At 44.7% G+C, this 22,106-nt stretch overlaps 1 pseudogene; it reads right to left on the bottom strand.

Annotated features, from left to right (window-relative positions):
* Positions 1–1,767: 1,767 nt before the first annotated feature.
* LOC129335131 (uncharacterized) lies at positions 1,768–6,801 on the bottom strand (annotated as a pseudogene).
* Positions 6,802–22,106: the final 15,305 nt, after the last annotated feature.

The following is a 22,106-nucleotide window of genomic DNA, read 5'->3' as shown; positions in this document are numbered from 1 at the left end:
AAAGAGCAGAAGTTGTCTCCACCAACCACCTCCAAACAATGAATCCCACCATCCAGCATCCCAGGCTGATTTCCACATTTGTACAGGTACATGGGATATCTTACGGATGTTAGAAGCTATATCTGTGACCGCTTGCCCATTGTCATCAATACGAAGGCAGCAATCAGTTAAATTAAATTTCCCACATACACCTCCTTCCTCTGCCAGCAAGTAGTCTAAAGCCAATCTATTTTGATAAATAGCAGCTCTCATCTGAGTCTGCTGTCGGGCCAGAAGTTCAAGGGCTGAAGCAGTCTGGTTTGTTATTATTTCAAGGACTGCTTGAAGCCGGATTATGCGGTTTAACATATAAACTGGAGTTCAATAGCCCCAAGACCCATCTTGAGCCCACGTAGCGGGGCCATAGTACTCTATAATTCACTGTGGAGGCCACTCATCTCCCCATTGAGTTCCCCCGATGTCTATTGACCGCTTAGAGTGTTGTAAATCATCGAACAAAGGGATTCCCAGGGTCTGACCCAGCTGGTTGGGTAAAAGGAAAAACCCCGGTCGTATAGTTTGTATTGTGCAGGAGCCTGTCCATCTTCGGGGGAGTAGGGAACAAGCGGTGGACCCACATACCCAGTATAGACCATCAGGGGCATCCCAAGAATGAGTCAGGCTTTGAGGGCTCTCCCAATAGGACTTTAGGAGGGTATGGTTCACCCAGGGATTACCTGTCAGGGGCACCTGCCCATCAGTCCACCAAATAGCCTTCATGTCACTTGCATTAACCACCAGGGCAGTTCGGCAAGGGGTTTCACCGACTCGGATCGTATAATTGGCAACCTGGGATCGGGTAAGACAAAAGGTGCCAATAACGGGGGAGGCTAAAGCCCAACTATGTGGCCAAATCTGATGAGCAGTCCTCACAGAATGATTCCATTGAGTTAACATTTCAGGAGTAACTTCTATTGCCACTCAAGGCCATTGCTCACTCATAAGAGGTCCCCCACATACCCAACAATCAGTAACATTTAGGGAAGCGGCTATTTGTTCTGCCAGTGTTAGAAAGAGATTCCGTCCAGGAACTGGGACTGGTACTTCTTGTGCCACCTCCTGATACAAAGAGGAATACACCACCGATGAAGGTCTAGCAGTGATTGCAGGCAGAGGTGCTTCAGGAACCTTAGAAGCCTTTGTTCTGGCCTTTTTTATAATTGGGGCCCAACGTGCAGTGGGTAAGAAACAGACCCACGTGGGATGAGAACAACCAACTCTATTCTGTGAACGGGCCATAATATACCATTTCCCCCATCTCTGACACGGAGATGCACTGAGACGTTGATAACACAGCTCATTAATAGTGGCAAGCGAATAGAACACTCGATTCCCTCGCTTATGGCCATAACAATGAGAACATAAATTAGAGTGGGTGGGTAAAAGGAGTAGGCTGCATACAATTAAGACAGGGCTTATATCCATAATGCTGGCAGTTGCAAGTGGGACAAATCTCAATAACTGACCGGCTGCACAACCTATGTCTATGTAAAAAGAACAGTAGAAAGTAAAAGCGGACCAGAGGCCAAGTAGGCAATCTGCAACAATATACAATGAGTACAAAACACTATAAAGGATATTACTTCATGGGTGAGATCCACCAACGATCTAAGCTTCAGCTGTGGGTAGACTAGTCAGCTTCCGGGGTGACTAGACCAGAGCCTCCTCCTGCTATGGACCTGGCAGCGTCTGTTGTATGCGGGTACAGAGTTACTGGAACCTGCGAATCTAGCTGTTCCCGGTAGACCTGGATCCGGAGGGTATTCTCTTCAGGCGGAGGCGAAGGGGATCATCTGGGTGCGCCTCTGAAACCCAAGGTGCAGCAGCTGGTTTAACATTAGTCCAGTGAACCCACGCTGCAATGCCTTCTACCTTAACTGCTGTGGGGGTGGCTAATAAAACAACATACGGACTCCTCCACTTAGGCCCCAGGGGAGTTACACGTCAGTCTTTCACCCAGACTTCATCCCCTGGCTGATACTTGTGCACCGGGTTAAACACAGGGAGGGGTTGTTGTTCCCCTACATACTTCCGAAGTTGCAGTAACGTTTTGCCTAGTGCCATAACTTGTTCCCTGAGTACCAGATCTCCTAGCTGACAGGGGTCTCCTGTTACACCTTGCAAGATAGGGGCTGGTCTGCTGAACATCAGTTCAAATGGGGATAATTTTGTACGCTTATTTGGCCGACAACGAACTTGAAAAAGAACTATGGGCAGGGCTTGAGGCCGCTGCAGACCAGTTTCCTGACAGACTTTTGCTAATTGAGTTTTGAGGGTCCTATTCATTCTTTCCACCTGACCACTACTTTGAGGTCTGTATGCTGTGTGCAACTTCCATCGGATTCCTAGCAATCTAGACACACCCTGGACTATTTTGTCAATAAAACTTGGGCCGTTGTCACTCCCAATTATGGCTGGCAGGCCCCACCTACAAATAATTTCCCGAAGTAGGCACCTGATAACTTCCCCTGCCTTCTCAGTTTTTGTTGGAAAGGCTTCTACCCACCCAGAATAGGAATCTACAAACACCAACAGATATCGAAAGACCTGGCACCGTGGCAATTCAGTGAAATCTACTACCAGTGATTGAAATGGCAGAGACCCAGGGGGCTGGAACCCAGGAGGAGGACCTGGCCCTTGTCGGGGATTATTTCTGGCACAGACAGCACAACTTCTAGATATTGCCGCACACAGTCCATGCAACTTAGCAATGTACAAGTCCCTGTTTAACAGTTCAGCTAATGCAGATTTTCCATAATGTGTGGCTTCATGGGCAGTCCGCACTATAGCATGAGCAATTGACTCTGGTACAAAGAGTCTCCCATCAGGGAATTGCAGCCATCCATGTTGTCGCTGGACATTCTGTGTACTGGCCCAATCTTCCTCCTCTTGAGAGTATTTAGGGGTCCATTCGGACACTCGGACTTGGAAAACAGGGCATTGAAGAGGAGACGGTTGCAAATATTCTTCCCTAGCGGCTGCCTTTGCAGCCTCATCTGCCCACCGGTTTCCCTTAGCTACAGGACTTAATGGTTTCTGGTGTGCCCGACAGTGCATCACCGCTACCTTCAGCGGGGCATGGACAGCCTGAAGCAACTGCAGAATTTCAGGGCCATTCTTAATTCCCTTCCCAGAGACAGTGATAAGGCCTTTCTCTTTATATAGTGCCCCATGAGCATGCAGAGTAAGGAAAGCGTATTTTGAGTCAGTCCAGACATTAACCTTTAATCCTTCGGCCAGTTGAAGGGCCCTTGTTAAGGCAATGAGTTCCGCCTTTTGGGCAGAGGTATTAGCAGGTAGGGGCTTGGCCTCAATTACTTTCACATGGGTGACAACAGCATACCCCGCACGTCTTATTCCCTGGTCAACGAAACTGCTGCCATCAGTAAAGTAGTCAATGTCTGAGTTCGGCATGGGAACATCAGTCAGGTCCTTTCGACTAGAATATACTTCATCCATAGTCTGGAGACAGTCATGTTCTGGACATTCATCACTAACAGGGAGTAGTGATGCTGGGTTAAGGGCATTAATCACCCCGATCTCAACCTGTGGGTTCTTGCACAAAAGCCCCTGATATCGAGTCATGCGAACATTTGTGAACCAATAGCTCCCCCTATAGTCCATCAGGGCAACTACTGAATGGGGAACCTTAACACAGACCTTCTGTCCTAAAGTCAGCTTCTGCGAATCTTTAACCAGCTCTGCTGTGGCTGCTACTGCACGGAGGCAGGCTAGCCAGCCTTTTGCCACAACATCTAACTGTTTTGACAGGTAGGCCACAGGTCGTTCCCAGTTTCCTAAACGCTGAGTTAATACACCAGCTGCAGTGCCGTTTCGCTCATGCACAAAGAGACAGAAGGGCTTCATAAGATCTGGCAGGCCAAGAACTGGAGTCTCTAACAGTTATTGCTTTAAAGTTCTGAAGGCTTGCCTCTGCTCTTCTCCCCATAAGAATAGGTCATGTTCTCCCCCCTTAGTGGCTTCATATAGTGGCCGTGCTATTTCAGCAAAATTAGGAACCCGTATCCTACAATAACCTGCAGATCCTAGAAACTCCCTCACATGCCTACGGGACTTGGGTTCTGGAATGGAACAAACAGCTTCCTTACGCTCGTGTCCCAGAGATCTCGTTCCTTCTGATATTTCAAAGCCTAAATACTTTACTCAGGGCTGGCATAACTGGGCCTTCTTTCGAGACACTTTATAGCCTGCCTCATGGAGTACTTCAAGTAGCTTCTGAGTAGCTTCATAGCATGCCTCCCATCCCACTTCTATCACCATCAAGTCATCAACATATTGAAGCAACACTCCTTGTTCAGGGTCAAGGGGAAATTGAGCTAAGTCTTGGGCCAATGCTTGGCCAAATAGCACAGAGCTATTCTTGAAGCCTTGGGGAAGCCTTGTCCAGGTATACTGTAACTTACGACTTGTATGGTGATCTTCCCATTGGAAGGCAAAGAGGGGCTGGCTAACAGGGGCGAGCCTCAAACAGAAGAACGCGTCTTTGAGGTCCAAAACGCTAAAATAGCTCGCCCTCTGCGGGACAAGACCTAACAAGGTGTAAGGGTTAGGCACCGTAGGGTGGATTGTTACAGTTCATTGGTTAACTGCCCACAGATCTTGCACTGGCCTATAGTCCCCTCCTGGCTTCTGGACTGGCAGCAAGGGGGTGTTCCAGGGAGACTGACACTCCTTTAGGATGCCGTACTTGAGGAGGTGGTCTAGATGTTTCTGTATGCCCTGTATTGCTGCAGTAGGAAGACGATATTGTCTTATACGGATGGGTTGGGCTCCAGGTTCTTTCTGGACTACTATAGGAGTATGGAGCCTTGCCAAACCTGGGGGAATGTCTTCTGCCCAGACCCCTGGAAATCGATTCCATTCTTGTGAGAGTGAAGGTGATTGTTCACTGCCCCTAAGCTGGTAGAGCCTCCATTCTTCCTCTAGAGGGCACTCTAATACGTATGCTCTTGTATCTACGGAACTCATAGCAGGGGAGCCGATTCCTAGGATCACATCTTCTGGTTTTTCAAATGAAATGGTAGTCCGCAATTTAGACAGCAGGTCTCGACCTAGCAATGGGACAGGGCACTGGGGCACATATAAGAACTGGTGGTGCACAACATGTGAGCCAAGATTACAAGTCTGGGCAGCCAGGAAAGGTTGTCTCTGGCAAGCCCCTGTTGACCCCCTTACAACTATTGTTTTTCCTGTGACCGGAGCCACTGGCTGTGTTACAACTGAATGTTCAGCCCCTGTATCTACTAAGAAAGATATATTTTGGCCCCCTACAGAAACTTCGACCATGGGCTCCTGGGGGCCAAGACTGAAGGTGCCCGGTCTGTCCTATGCTTCCCACTCCTCTTCATCTTCAACTTCCCATCTGTATCCATCCTCATTTAGGGCTGCCGCCACGGTCGGCCCACGTCTCTCATACAATCCTTCACTTACTACTCCCTGATTCCCGTAGCCATCTCTTCTTCCTCGGTAATCACCTCGTCCCCTTCCACGTCCTCTGACATTCTGCAACCTTTCTCTACACTCGTTCTTCCAATGGCCCTCTTGGTGGCAGTAGGCACATTGATTGGGGCCCAGGGGCCTCTGAACCCTTCTTCCAATCCCGGCTCCCCTTCCCCTTCCTTGGGGTGCCCCGCGCTGTGGAAATTGCGTCAGGGCTACTGCTAACAACTCTGCTTTCTTCTTCATTTTCCTCTCACTTTGCCTCCTTTCTTCCTGTTCCCTGTTAATAAAAGTTTTATGTGCTATCTCCAGGATCTGCTCTATATTCATGCCTAGGAAGCCATCTTGTTTCTGTAATTTCCTTCTTATGTCCCCTGCTGCCTGACTGACAAAGGTGGTAAGAACCATCCTTTTATTCTCCTCTGCTTCTGGGTCAAATGGCGTGTATTGCCGATAAGTTTCGTAAATTCTCTCTAGAAATGCCCCAGGAGGCTCATTAGGTTTTTGATGGCATTCCTGTATCTTACGCATATCTGTTGCTTTCTTCCCGGCCGCCTGTATTCCTTTCAGTATAGCCTGTTGATATATAGCCAATCTATCCTTATGGTCCTTATTATTGGGGTCCCACACTGGATCTTCTACTGGGAAAGCAGCCTTTAATATAGTTTCTTCATTTTCACCGTCCTTTTTAAAGGTCAACAACCATTTCTTTGCCCCCTGAATTATACGCTTATGCTCCTCAGTATTAAAGAATGTGACCAGGAGCTGATTGCAGTTCTGCCAGGTTGGCTGGTGGCTATTAATGATCGACCCAAATAAAGTGGTCACTGGCTCAGGTTGCTCCGAGAATGAAGGGGTCTGGGTCTTCCAATTGTATAAATCAGTGGTGGTAAATGGTTGGTGAATTAGCCGGGTGGCTCCTGTTCTGGGATCCACAGTCTCCTTTAAGGGGCAAGTATTAGTGGCCTCTCCTTCTAACGATGGCATCTGAATCCCCTCCTCTTCTGCACTTTCTCCCTCAGCCTGCTTTTTCTGCGCCTGTGCCTGTGACCGCGTCACCAGCGGGGACGTCCTCCTACTTCCTTCCCCTTCCTCAGGCACATGGGGCGGAGGAGACATTTTGTCTTCTGGGGCCTGTTGCACTAACTTCGTCTTTGGGCGGAGGCTAGCATCGAGTGGCGCAGCGGGGCTGACTGGGGCTCCCCTAGCAGGTAGAACTGGATAGAGACTTCCCTGTGGCTGTAGTCCTCCCGGTCGTGGGCCTGCTTCCCCCCCATCAAGGACCAGGAGCCGTGCCTCCATTTTCTTAGCCCTGCCTCTCTGCCGCTTTTTAACCCAGGGTGGGGGGTGCATACAAATATAATGCCAAGCCTGGACATATACTATCTGATCATCATGATGTTTGAGAACAAAATGGTATACATCAAGAGCAATAGACTCTTCGAATGTGCCCTCCAAAGGCCATCCTAAATCAAAAGTAGGCCATTCTACCATACATAGGGTTTCCAAAGTTTCAGGAGTTACACTTTCCCCTGACTTTATCCAATTCCCATAAACCTCCTGGAAATGTTTCAGTACCAACTCTAGCGGAGTTGGCTTGGAAGATGAACCACCCATAATACACAGAGACGAAACAAGACAATCTAGGGAAAGTAAACGGCAAGGAGGCAGTAAGGGGTCTGCTTCTCAGGAGTCCCTACGCACGTGCTTCACACACCGATCGCCTTGCGGCGTTCCACTCACATCACACACACGACGAGTTTCCAACCCAAACCTACAGCACCAGTGGGTTCGGATGAGTCCCTCTGACTCTCCTACTTGGGCTGTGCTAGGGGGTGATCAGGCCCCTCTTCGTCCCTAAAAGAGGAACGGTCCCTCAGTTACTATACTCACCAGTCCCGGGACTCCCTCAGGGCAATCGTTCCTGCCTTGTCATCCGGGTCGCCGCAAGAGGTGCTGCCAACAGCCGGAAGAGTGACGGTATCCGATCCCAAAAACAGTCGGGTGGTGCCCACGGAGTCCCTCTCTCTCCGGGGCCGGCCTGCACCGACTTGAGGGTCAAGGGGGACCCCAAAAGCCCCCTCAAATCCCGGACGAGCCCCCAAGAATGTTGCAGCTTCAAGAGTCGTGCAGGATTGAGACCAACAAAGGTTCAGGAAGGAAAGCAATTTTATTGGCCGGCTAGAGCTCAGCGTGACTTCTGCCACTCAAAGAAACTGAGCCCCCTAACACAAACAGCAACTTGCTTAAATACATTATTGTCAGGCAGAACACATAACTAAATCACATGCCATAGTTACAGACTTGTCATTGGTTAACTAACATCATGCTACATAATTTTGATACATGTATGAGCCTCAAACTGGCTCCCTCTGGTAATTTTCCACTCTCTTTAGGCTGCGGCCTGCTTCAGACGTAGTTTGTGTCTTAATCTGTGTACCTCCTGTTAATGCCCATGTGTTTAGGAGCAAGGTCTCTGGCAAAAAGGGAATATGCATGCCTATGATGGTTTTGATTTTGTTTAGAACTCTTTCCCAGAATGTTGCTACTTTGGGACGTATAGCCTGCAGGGAAGGTAATCTCCTATCTCACCACATTGCTTTCAGTAAGCTGGGCGGTGGCTGATACGACATGGGTTAATTTTTGAGGTGTCATGTACCAGTGCGAGATTATTTCAAATGCTTGTAAACATTCAGTTACAAGAGGAGATTTAAATGGGGGTAGTTTCCAAATAGATATGAAGTCAGCTTCTGTCAATTGTGTGTCACAGATTTTTTGCCTGCGTGCTTGGTATGTGAGCGTAGAAGTTTTATTCAATTCAGATAATACATTATAAATGGCTGGAATAAGGTGCTTTTTTTGACTCCTGTGCTTTTTAAAATTACTACCTCAAAGTCTGTTAGAGGTTGCCTAAGAATGTTTTGCAAACCTATTTGACAGCACATATGGGTTACATGAAGATATTGAAACCATGGAATTGATGTACCTAATTTGTCCTCTAACAGTGTCTTATTCATTAATTTACGATTGATTGTGAGATCCTGAAGTAGCAGGATCTTGGCCTTTCTCCATTCTTGGAAGGAGTTATTGCCCAACCCTGAATAAAACCAGTGCTGATTTAGAAAGGTTTGTAATCTGGATTTGTTTGGTAGTAATTTTGTTCATCCCAGACCTCCAATATTGGGGTTAGAAATGGATTAGATTGTATTTTATTGGGTCTGTCAGCTGTTCTTTGCCATATAGCTTCATGTACTTCATATGGTGGAGTATATTCAAGTTGTAGTGCAACCCCTTCTGGCTGATGGTTTAGTTCCAGGAATTTAGCTGCATTTGAAAGGTGAATGGCTTTATAATATTTAATCACATCAGGAAATCCTAGCTCTCCCCCTTTAGAGTGCCATTGTAGTGTTGTCAACATTAACTCTGTGTTTCTTGTAGGACCATAAGAAATCTAAAAAGAGTTTTTGCCAATTCTTCGATGTTTTAAGAGGTATCTTTATGGGTATAGAATCTTTGTCTTTACATTTAATTTCCGAGCATCTAGTTCCAGCTGAAGCACCCTAAAATTCAGTTCCTCTTTGTCATGGTGTAGGGCCTTGACATCTTCCTGTAATGTTTGCCCACATCTGAGGGCATGCTCTGCTTTCCTATTTGTCTCCTGAGAGGAAACAAATTTGATCTAATTGAGCTCTCAGCAGTTCAATCAGGGATCACATCGTTTCCAGAATTCTGGATTCCATGGCTCCTACTGCTGTAATCATCTGTCTTTGTGGATTCTGTCTCCATCGGGCCTGCTTCATTATGTTTGGTGGCCATTTTGTGTGTATTGCTGCTTGTAGCTCTGTGTTGGTCTCTTTGGATTTCTTCTTGAGAATATTCTTCTACCAATCTGGAGGGTATGTTATTTAATCTTGAAGGGTTGTAGGCTTCCCCGCCCCCCATCTGTTTGGTATTTGTTTTCAGCAGATAGTCTGATTTATTTGTAGATTTGCGGAGCTGAGGAGAGGAGATCAGATTTTAGGTTGCCATCATGTTGGTGCCAAGCCACACCCCTATCCTTATATAATTTTAACAGCCAAGATGGGGAAGGATTCAGCACGCAGGTAGTGGCCTTCACAAATGCCAGGATCCTGTCAATATTCATAGTTGTAACTGATTCAAAGTGGTTCATGTGTGAACCAGATGTGTATTAAGCACTTCTTCCTGCAAGTGGGGAACCAGTAAGAATTTGTGAAGATATCTCATTCCTCCCCCGCAATTTCCTCTTTCCCTTCCCTGAAAGCTCCCATAGCCTTTTCTCTTTCCTCCTTCCTTCTCCTTCTCACCCAATAGCCAACCTATCTTTATCTGCCCTCTTGCAGATCTATCATCTGTTTCTTAAAGCTGTACATGTTCCTTTTTCATTTGGGTTTTTTTTTCTACTCCTCCTCCTGTGTATTTTTCTTTTTGATTTCATATTTTTCTGCAACCCTAGGACATTTTTCAGGGGTGCAGAAACATGTGTATTGCCTGTTCATGGCGCCAATTTCCAAATTTAAGTATTCTTAGATTTGGGCATATTAAGAATTATTTCTATATCAATGATGATAACAGTGTAACAGCCAGGTTCTCTGAATCCCCTGCTTTGTTTAAATGAAAAGGTCTCCAGCTTCTTTTACTGTGGAAATATAAGTGGAAAGGCATATCTCTGCAATGAAAGGGGTTAGAGGCTTACTTTTTAAAATGAAAGCTGGGAATTCAGAGAACTTGATAGATCATTTTAATTTTATAGTGCTATAACAATGTTCAGTTGCCAATTTAAAAACAAACAAAAAGCCTGTTGTTGCAGAGAGGAAATGGCCCCCATGAGGACAGGGGAAATGGCACTGATGTGGGTAAGACCAGGAAGACCTGGCTGGACTTTTCCTTCTGCATGAATGACACCCTAGCTTTTCTGTCATCTTTCCCAAAACATTGGAGAAATATTGCAGGAAAAACAGGGAAAAACAAGAAAACAAAGAAACAGAAACCTAGAGCTGGAAGGGACCCTAAGGATTATTTAGCCCCCCCCCCCTGCATAATGCAGGAAATTCGCAGTTGTCTCTCCCATCACCACTCCCAGTGATCCTTGCTTTATGCTCAGAGGAATAAATACATAAAATTAATTGAGATCACAAGTCCATGTTGTAAGAACTCCATCTGGTGAAAAACAGAGTATTGGTCACTTTACATGGGTTTCCTTTTATCCACAGGTTGAAGACCATCACAGAGGAAAACTGAAGCTGAACATTTAAATATCATGCAGCCAACGTGGGGGATCTTCTTGACCCCAAATTGGCAATTGGCACTTCCCTTGGCATATAAGAAAGGGCCATGAGAGGCTAGTATTGGCTCATCCCTTCATGCCTCCCCAATCTGTGTATATTCATACTGAACTATAGAATCATCATTGCTTTCAGGTGGCCGTCTAGCATCTTCTTAAATGCTTCCAAGGAATGAGAAGGAGGTGCACACAAGGAGTGCAATACTGTGGGGAAGCAGAGAAAAATTCACTTCCCAATAGTATCCAGGCCAGGGCAAAGAACACATATCTCACTAACCTCAAACTAAACTAGACAATTAATTCTACACGTTTTTCTTAAAACATGGCTGCATCCACATAATTGGATCTTGTGCCATTGTTGTGCTATAGGAGTGATTCTTAAACATTAGCAATCTAGGAACCCCTGTTAAAATATTTTCACTGATCTTCCCTTTTCCCTTGCTGGTAACTGCCTAACAGCCCCCTTTCAAAGTATGTGACAAGCCACACTTGTGCCATGCAGCCTGTCCTCAAAACAAGATAGTAAGAAACACATCAAAAGCATACTTTAACAGTATGTCTAATAAAATGTCTATATACATGTGCGACAAGGTCTCGTCTCAGATGGGAGCTGATTTTAGAGGCCAAAAACATTCTGAACAGTCACATACTTGATTAGAAGTGACTTCATGCTAAAGGAAGCAAGAACATGCCTTACTGGCTTATAACATATCCAGAGCTAAATAGGCGTCAGAATACACATTACAGTTTGTAACATGTAGCATCTGAGTTCCCCAAACAAAGTAAAAAAGAAAGAAGGGGGAAAACACAACCTAACAAAGGAAGGGTAACTGAAAAGATTGAGACAAAAAACAGTGTAAAAATATTGTTTTATAATATTTTGTAAAACAGTACAAATCAACAAGAAACTGGTGACTACATAATACAAGAATGTGGCTAAAAACAATAATAACGTGGTTCAACATATTGGAACTAGGAGAATGCACTGAGAAGTTTTCCATTTTGGTTTTGCACCCAGGGTTTCTGAACAATCAATGTACCATTATATTTTTTTTTCTGGGTGGAGTGTTGCCAGTTCAGATTGAATCTGTTTGTTTTTTCCATTATCATGATTTTTGGCACCATTCTTTGCAATGGGTGGAGGGGCTTGTAGTAGTTTGGAAAGAGAAAAGTAGATTTTGTTAAGTAGGTAGAAACTGAATTGCATTGGGTACACATTTGCCATTTGACTCACACAAAGAGAATCTGAAAGACTATGAAAGCAATCCTAAACAGGTCTACTCAGATGTAAGTCCCATATCATTTAATAGTTCTAGCTCTCAGGGAAGTGTCTTTAAGACTGTAGCCTGTGATCAAAGTTTTCCAGGGCTTGTATCAAGTCTGATTAATTTAACAGACCACTTGTAAAGTGGTCTCACAGTGAGCAATAGTTCAAGTGTGCTGATAGGGGAGACAGACCAATGCCCAGAGAGTGCCACAGAAAAAGAAAAAAAGATGCACTCATATGCACATTTCCTCTTTCCCTCCAATGGAGTTAATTAGGCGGGATAACCTGAGGGCTCTCTCCCCTTGGGGTCCAATTGGTAGAATGCTGTTAAAGAAAACAAGATGCTGCCAGACCAGTGCTGCCTCCACCGCTGCTGAGTAGTAAGAACCTAAACGAAACACATGAGCTTTTGGTTGGAGATTGCCATTACAACTTGGTTTCTTGGATTTGGTTCACTGTTCCGAAACCCACTTTAATGAAACAAAACAGCAGTTTTTGGGTGTATTTCCAGATTTTTTGTTTAGTTTTGCACACCCCTAATTAGTACCATACCATTGTACATAAAAATGAACATATTCCAAATTAATTTTTTGCGGTGGCTATGCACTCCATGAATGTAATCTTTCCACCATTGTTTATAACACCTTTATGTTCACTTTGTGCAAGGTCTGGCACTTGGTATGAACAAGTTATATTTATGGGGTACATTGCATGATATTTTACCACTGAGGAAGGCTTTAGGACAAACTGTTTGGTTCTATACATATAGTGTATATGAAAATGGTTCCTTTTCATATACAATGGTATGGTACTAATATCTTGAACCACACTGTGATTGTTTTCTGTGATTGTCAACTGTGATTGTCTTCTGTATTATTTGGTTAAACTTTTATTAGTTCCTTATTGATTTGTACTATATTTGGAGCACATAAATTCCACAACCTGACTTTGACAGAGACATCAGATGTGAGCAAATTCCTTTCCCAAATGTGCAGTATCCCAATTCAGATTAAGACCATGATGTGGGAGAGAAGGACTACAGCCTTCTCCCATGCCATTTTCCTGACCTGCAGTGGCCCACTATTTGCCCCAATGGAGGGCTTTATGTTGATCCCATCAGTATACAAAACTCACCCCAAAAGGGCAAAGAACACCTCCTAGGCACCATTTTATGTCAGGATATTGGCATGATGGGAAGGCTGAAGCCCTTCGTACCTTGCATCATGGTTCTTATTCCAATCAGGGCCCCATGCCCTTGGAAAATGCAACTTGTACCTGATATCTGACTGTCTCAGGTGAAGTCAGATCAGTGGAACCCAGTCTGATACTTAGCCTGTTAGGTCTGAGCAACTGGATCCTGGCAACCAATCAGAATTCAATTTTCCTGTCATCCAGTCATTTTCTGATTGGTGCTCTGAGGTGATATGGACACTAGGTGACTGCAGTTAGTGGTGGATTCATGAGCGCCTGCCATTTGACAGAGGCAGAAGCTGATTACCTCTTCCCCTAATGTGAAAAGTTCCATCTCCCATTCTTAGAAAATTCCATTTTCACATTAGCCAGATGAGCATAGAAGTGGTTTGCTTATGACAGACTTGTAGGTGTCTTGACTACTCTTGTATTTCTTTAGTGGTCCCTGGACCCCACTTTGAGAATCACTGTACAACTGAAATAATTCATAATTGGATTTTCTTGTGAGGACAAGACAATCCAGGAGGTGAATGATTGCTATAATGCAAAAATAGTGCAATATCCAGTGATGTTAGTGCAGTCTTAATCTTTTGCTTAAATCTATGGACTGCACAAAACACAACACAACTTGTATTATATTCTATATAAAATATGATGGAGGTCACAATTAATTGACAAGAAGTGGTGAATAGTGTCAGCTGGCTATAGAGGGGCAGGTTTGGCAAGGCCAGAAGTAACACTCCGACATGAAAAATTGGTCTCATTCTGATCAGGAGGTAGAAGTCCTTGTGCTGCTTTTGACATAAAAGAATAGGGCAAAGTGATGTATGCCAGATTGGGGGGCAAAAGGTTTGATATCCCCTACTCCTATATTCAATACACACAAAAGTATTTTTTAAAAATTACTACACCAGAAGAAACAATGTAGGAATCAGACAAGAAGTCTTAATTTTTGTCATATGTATTACTGCTGGAGGTGAGGTGGGGGATGTAAAAAGGAGAGAATGTTAAAAGACCTACTTGATTTTTTCTGGCTCACAATATAAAGAGATTTTGGTATTCAGATCCAGTCCATAACTGGGCCTCTCTTCAGTAAGAACCATGCGCCAAATGGCTTGGTTTTTATATGGACTGTTGCCAATTAGAACTATGGGCTTTTCTTTATTCTTATCCAAACAACGTTAAGGATGTAAAATGTGAAGTATTTCATTACCTCTATTTTTTTTAGCCTGCTTAGTCTTTTTGCAGAGCCCATCACCCCATTTGTTATCATCTATGCCTGACTTGAGAAGCTGGGAGAATCATTGGGTTGTGCCAGAATAAACTGTAGCCAATTCATTGTTGGGAAATCAGATGGAAAAACTTTGGTAAAATATCCAGACAAATTAGTTATGGCTTGGTTTTCTAAAAAAAGAAAAGAAAAAAAGATCAATAATATAGACTAATAATTAAAATTAGAATTACCGCCCCCCCAAATATCCATAGATTGTGACAGAGAGAAAAATAAAGGACCACTGGGAATGAAGCATAACTGTTGGGAGAATTCATTCAAGAAAAGTGTGGTGTTAAAAGTGTCTGTGGTTATAAATCTGAAGAGTCAAAAACTGTATATATGTGGACCTTGCAACCATGCTTATTTTTCAATAAGTTTCTACATATCATATTCTGAACTCCATCTATCCCTTTTGCTTTGTGTGAATAACTTTAACATGTAGTAAGGTAACTTGTCTCATGTTGCTGGTGAATGGGCTGATGAAATATAGCCTGGTTTGCTCAGTCAGGAAGCAGCGCAGTCCTAAGAAGAGTAAAACCTTCTAAGCCCATTAACTTCAATGGAATTAGAAAACTAACTTCTATGGAATGAGAAAGGTGTTTAGGACTGCACTGTAGGCTATTGTTTCAAAACTGTGTTCCCAAATCAACAACTTGGTCCACTATTTAGAAAAGGCAAGGGGGCATAATCTCTTCACCAGTGGACACTGGTGAAGGGCATACATTATAATTTCTCTAGAGTACTTATATTTCTTGCCAATTCATTTGAAGATCCCTTAGATTAATAAAGGATGATGGTAACTAATGATGATAATAGCACTGTAAAAAACTCATAAAAATGATATTCAGAGGGTCTTATTGTTTGATTTGCAATTGAATCTTCAATATATCTGAGCCAGGGTCTTTAAAACTTGTTGAGAATCTCGCCATTCCTACTTGAAATTAGAGATGGGCACGAATCACAAGTGAGTTTTCATGAACCAGGAACCACGAACTGGAACGAACTGGGGCAAGTTTAAGAACCAGTTTGTGGTTCGTGGTTCATGGGGTTTAAATGCCCCTTTCCGGCCACTTAGCAGCAGGAATTTGACAGTTTAAAGGGCCCTTTCCTGCCTTGCAAGTGGCAGGTCCCTTTAAACTATCAGCGAGGGGATTCCCCCTCGCTGCCTGCCAGCTGATAGTTTAAAGGGACCTACTGCTTGCAAGCGGCAGGGCCCTTTAAACTGCCCAAACCCCAGCCCCCAGCCCCAGCCCCAGCCCCACACTTACCATGCCTTGTGGGCCTGAGGCATTCTCCCCCTTCTCCTGCGAGGGGCAGAAAGGCCATTTTTGGCCTCCTCATCCACTGAGCAGACCTGCAGGCAGCCATTTGAGGGGTGGGAAGGCCATTTTTGGCCTCCTCCACCACCTTGTGGGCTCACGCAGCAGCAGAAGAGGCCAAAAATGGCCTTCCCGCCCCTCGCGGGAGGAGAGGGAGGAAGCCGCAGGCCTGCAGGGCAAGGTACGTGTGGGGCTGGGGCTGGGGTGCCAGCTAATAGTTTAAAGGGACCTGAGGCTTGCAAGCCACAGGAAAAGTTTATACGGACATTTACCTGGGGAAATGGCCATTTAAACTGCCCCTTTATGATCCAAATGAACCAGTAGACCAGTTTATGGAAGTTCGTGGAAACAAGCTTCCACGAACCACTTGTTCACGAACTACAAACTGGCCTGGTTCGTGTGTTTTTTTGGGTCGTAATTTGATTTGTCCCCATCTGTACTTGAAATCTCCTTACTCCAGGGCTTAACAAATCCCAGGTGCAGGTTGATGTGAACTCTAAAAAGTTCATTGTGATGCCTAGAATTTTCAGAAATGATCTTTTTTCATAGCATCTCTTAGCAATTCTTGTGGAAGAACAAAGGGTTATAAGCAATCATTTTTTCCCCTGGTGAAGAAAGGAGGAATGGATCCCCTTTGACCACCCAAAATGCTATGTTTGAAATCATGAAGCCCGCATGTATAAAACCTACATGGAACCAAGGCTGTAATTAGGAGGGGAATTGGGTGAAACTGAGCAAAAAAATTGGCTGGATCCAACCCAAAGCTTATAATTTTGCATCAGATATTGTTGTATGACATAAAAATAACAGTGCATGAAGTTGTTGTCATTGTTTGTTCATATACAAACTTACCTTTATACCATTCAATGGCACTAGATTAATTTAATCAGCTGCTTCCTACACTGTCTCCAAATTCAATAATATAGAACATTTTAAAGCAAGAATAGAATTATGAGAAATTGGGAAGATGTTAGGCTAGGTTTGGAGGTTAGCTTTTTCTTGCAGTGGTAATAGGTTACTTCTATTTTTATTTATATGCTATACTTTGTCATGGTTTAAATAAAATTATGACATACTGTGAAGAGGTTAGGAGGACTAGGTCTTGTGGTAGCAATAATTAGAACATATGAATATAAAGATCCAAAAACATGAAGGATGAAAAATGAGACTAGCTTCTAATTTTTTTGGTCTGGCTGCCTTAACCAACCTGAAACATTTCCCTTTCAGTGCATCTAATTTAAATCCTACCATGGAATCCTATTATGCTTATTGACACACTCTCTAGCTTGCCCTATCAGGTCATTCTCTGGTTATTATGTACCTGCTGTGAATTCTGTGTTTGATTCACATCTGCATATTGGACATAATAATGATGCTCTTCTTTACAGTCACTTGTTCCAAGATAAATCTATCAGAACAGTATTGTTCGGACTTTATGAAACTATGCTTTCTTCTGAATTTACTAGATCTTTGTGTTCCCAATCTAAGAAGCAAAGAAGTTATGTCCTACCTTCCCTGTACACCCCCAGGATTGCTTGTGCCTTATAAACTCTACTCATGCAGAGCATTGCCTCACTACCTGGTTTTAAGATCTCCATATAATAATTAACCCTTCCTAATTATTCTTTTTTCCTGGGTTACTTCATATTCAGCCTGTAGAAATTAACTTGAAAGTAGTCAGGGACCCTCAGCCCCACTCTGTTCCTTCCTTCAGAAATAGGGTCTTCTTCACTTGTCTTCTCCTCCCATATTGTATCTTCTTCTGTCACACCAGCTACAAGAGTGCTCCAGTATTCTGCAAAATCGCCCCCAAACAAAGTGCAAGAGCACTCTTGTGGCTGGCACAATGATGTCACTTCCTGGGGTGCCAGTCAGTGGCGAGTGATCTTCGGGCGGCTGGAAACCTCCTGCTGGTTGCCTGCGACCAGCAGGCAATCAAGTGAACTGCCGGGAGATTGCCTGCCACTGGTGAGAGGTGCAGGCACTTACTGGTCCTCCAAATGACACAACCAGAATGATGTCATCTCACATCATCACATTGCACGTCATTGCATTTTTGCTATGTTTTGGGCCAGTTCTGGTCCTGGCACAATGCTGTCACTTTCTGTCAAATTGGAAGTGACATCATGAGTCAGCATATGGGAGCCTGCACACAGCCATTTCCCTGGCCTGCCTGCCGATGGCAGGCAACCTCCAGAGGCCTGCCTCCTTCTGCTGATTGCCAGTGATTAGTGGGTAGAGGCAGGAATCCCTAGGCAATTGCCCACCATCAAGATACATACATTGAATGTACATGTACACTGAATACATATATGAATGTGCAAGGGAATCATGGCCACAGTCCTTGTCCCTGACCAGGCTTGTTCAATAGACTGTCAAAAGAGATGTAAATATGTAGGCCCTGTCCCCGTAATTAGGAATCCTGCATCTCCAATCATGTTTGCAGAGTTTACAAGTGTACAGTTTGAATGCATACCACCAATGTGCTGGTGGTATGATGAAAATCTGCAGTCCTTTATACAGTGTGTACAGACGTAACTTCAAAGGCACTTTTCCTCTCTATTCAGATGCTTGTTTTAATATGTTTTTAAAAGGCACTTGAGGTTTTTTTTTTTGCTGGTATTGGTTTTTCTGATTTTCTGAGATGGATCTAAAGAAAATGAAAGTGTTTCACATGTCATTTGAGCGGCTGAACAAGATTCCCTTCTTTCATGAACAGAAAGACTAGGCAACGAAGAGTGTTCAAAACTATAATCAGATGTTGATTCTCATTTTAAATTCAAAAGTGTTTGCATCCCTTCCCTGCTGGGCTCTCAGCTCTCAAGTTTGAAAAATGCTTCATTTTAAGTTTATAACAAAGAGTGATGGCCCAGTGATTTATTAAGCATCACCTCTTGCTTTAGAGCTGTACTTGTCAGTGGAAAGTAGGAATTATCTAGGCTAAGAACTGCCATATATGATTATAAGCTCCCCTCCATATTGGAGTAGTCTGCCATTACTTTTGGCATCTGTCTTAGTCCCTTCTCCCTGGTATCCCTTTACTTTGGGATTGCCAGCCCCCTAGTGGGGAAGAGGGACACCCCCAGCTCTCTCTCTCTCTAATATTTCTCTCCCTGTCACTCTAAGCAGCAGTAGGGAATAAGTCATCTCACTATTATTAGCAGCTGCTCATGTTGGAATTGCATTAAATTGGAAAAGTAGTCATACCCCTATGGTAAATGATGGGAGAATACATCTTTGGGATTATTTAATCACGCACAAAATTGCAGTCAGTTTAGATATACCAACTAATAATAATGTTCATTTAGACATGGTATTGTATATTTGAATATTTAATGGAATATAAAGTTTTGCCAAGCAATCGCTTTTACCAAAAATTGTTATTGTTTTGATCTGGCTAATGGATTGTTATATTTGTGTTAAATGGTTGTTTTATATATTATTTTCATGGGTAGGTAGTTCATAAGAGTTTAATTGATTTTTTATATATTTATGATCTGATAGGTAATTTTTAGTTGTATTAATCATACAACTAAACATAACTGTGTTATGTTTGTTTATCCAAATTTATTATATCTGTATTTAACAGGTTAAATAAAAGGAAAAAAAAGAGATAAGGCTGATGGCTAGTGTCATCCATGAGGTGCATAACTTGCTTGCTACTGACAAATCCTGAGCTGACTTCCTTCCTTCTGTCCTCTAAAATTTAGGATTAGCAATGACTCTTGTGCTGGATATAACTTTTATGCGAATATTCTCTTTACCTGCTAGGGTTCTCAACAGTACCTCAGCAAATACCAGAGGATTTTTAGGGTGGTGCCTAGAGAGGGCAGAGTTTGTGGAGGATGTGATGTCCCTTCTTGGTGATGCTCTAGGCTTTCTACCTTAGAGCCAAACTTCACAAGATGAATTACATGCATACAACATGTGAACGCACTTACATGTGTTTCCCCATTGCTTTCCTTTCCACTTGCACATTGCAGTCACACTGCACTTGATCTGCATTTGATCCCATGCTTGGACTGGCATGTGTTTCTTCCCCATACCTCTCAGATGAGAGATGGTATCCCAAGATGCACCTTCTCTTTACGCATGCTCAAACCTTCCTCTGTAGTTTTTCTAAGAGGGAGACTTGTTTACTCAATTGGACATATCAGGGGGAAAAACCCACTGGGTTCCCTGGGGGAGGACTAAAAAAAGGGGGTTCCACACCTCTACTGAGATCTTGTAGTTCAGTCCACCAGGAAGGGGGGGTCTATAAAAAAGGGGGGTGGATAATCCCCACATTGGGAGCCATGACAGAGTTTCTTGCTGTCAGCCAGAATCAACTCTTTTCTGCCTGTTTGTCCCCAGCCACCTCCAATCTCCATTATTCCCTGTGGGGAAAACTATGGGTGCTATCCAGGGAGGTGGGGATGGAATTTTGCAAAATAAATCTACAAAACTTTCAGGGGACCTTTAACAGACCTCCCAAATTCCAGGGAGATTGAAACTTGGGGAGCCATTTTATGCACCCCCCCCCTCAAGGAAGGTGCCTTCAGCCACCCCATTTGTTCCTATTGCAGGGAAAAAACTGACAATGACTGGAGAAACACATAGATCATGCCTTCCCTAGGACCAATCTCCCTGAAACTTGGGGGGTGGGTGGGTCTTTAGAGGACAGTTAGGAGTAGGTCCCATGCAAATTCTGTGGATTTTTCTTGCAAAATGCTACCCCAGCCCCCTAGGTAGCTCCACTAGTTTTCCTCATAGGGAATAATGGAGATTGGAGGAGGCTGGGGCACCTTCTTTGGGGGCCCATACAATAGCCCCCCAAAGTCTAATCTTCATGAAACTTGGGGAGTCTTTAGAGAACATCTAGTAGTAGGTCACCAGAAAATTTGGTAATATTTGGTCCTAAAATACCCCTCAGACCCTCAGAAATCCCCAAATCACATTTCAAATTGGAAACAATGGTTACATTTTACCCAATTTGCTCTGTATTGCTGAGCCGAACCGAAGAGTGAGTATCCTCCACCCCTTTTCAGGTTCCTATATCAGGCATGTTTCTGAACTTTTGTTCAGATGCTTATGTCAGGGCTTGTTGCTGCCACCACTGGGCAGGGCACTGGCTGGGCCGGCCCTGACATCAGAGGGGCACCAGGGATGCTGCAGGACCCTGCTCTGTGGAAGGAGGAACAGTATACATCACCCTGGTTTCCTCTCAGTCCACTCACTGGCCTACTCAATCTGGCCTGCTTACCCCCTGCGTCCTCCATCATCTCATCCTCCCAGAACTTTCCTCTAAGCCTCCACTCTTGCTCTGCTCTGCTCTGCTCTGCTCTGCTCTGCTCTGCTCTGCTCTGCTCTGCTCTGCTCTGCTCTGCTCTGCTCTGCTCTGCTCTGCTCTGCTCCACACCATCACTCCTTACTCACACCCACCACCTCAAAGCTCTTCCCAGCCACCCTTTATAGGGTTTCCTTTCTCCACCCCACCCTCCTTCCAGGCTTGTTCCCTCTCCTGACTTGGCCCAGCTGTGCCTTCCCTCAGGTGTTTCCCTCCTATCATTAATCCCTTTTAGGCTTCCTTGACTTGCTGGCAGGGTGGGGTTGAGTGTGAGCCATCCCCAGCTGAGGTCTCCTCAGCCTTGCTCACAAGGAGCTGCCCCAGCCAGCTTCTGTGCTGCTGAGTGTGCCTGGCCTTGCTCGCAAGGAGCTGCCTCAGCTGGCTTCTGTGCTGCTGCGCTTCCCTGGCCTTGCTCGCGAGAAATTGCCCTGGCCAGCTTCTGGGCTGCCTGCTCATTGATGCTGGGTGGGGCTACCCATCTCCTCCCCCATAATGCCTGTGGCAGCTCTACCTGGAGGGGCTTGGCTCCTAGCAACTCCTGAGCCAGGCTACTGTCCTCTAGCCAGGGTGTGGCTCTGGGCTGTAGTTGCTGCTTCTCCTCCTTGGCTGGTAAGAGCTCTGTTTGGGCTGCTGCTGGGTCCCTATTCCCCCTGCCTTGGCCCTTTTCCTCTGGCCTGCTTAGCCCCCTCTCTTCCCCCTGGATGGTGGGACTGGCTGGTCTCTCCCTGCTCCCTCCAGCCCTCTGAGGCTTTGGCCTTTCACCCCTTCCTCCTGGAGTGGGCAGGTTCTGGACCTGGTTGCTGGCTGGGGCGGTAGGGCTGCTGCCTCCCAGTTGCCTCCCACTGCTCCCTCCTGGCAAGTCGGGGGGCTGGGACTCAGACCCCGGACAGCTTAATCATTTTGCCATGATCTTTCTTCCCACTTCCTCC

The sequence above is a fragment of the Eublepharis macularius genome, chromosome 8, assembly GCF_028583425.1.
Source record: "Eublepharis macularius isolate TG4126 chromosome 8, MPM_Emac_v1.0, whole genome shotgun sequence".
Classification (NCBI taxonomy): Eukaryota; Metazoa; Chordata; class Lepidosauria; order Squamata; family Eublepharidae; genus Eublepharis; species Eublepharis macularius.
The sequence above is the reverse complement of the archived record's forward strand: the minus strand, read 5'-3'. Positions and strand labels throughout refer to the sequence as shown.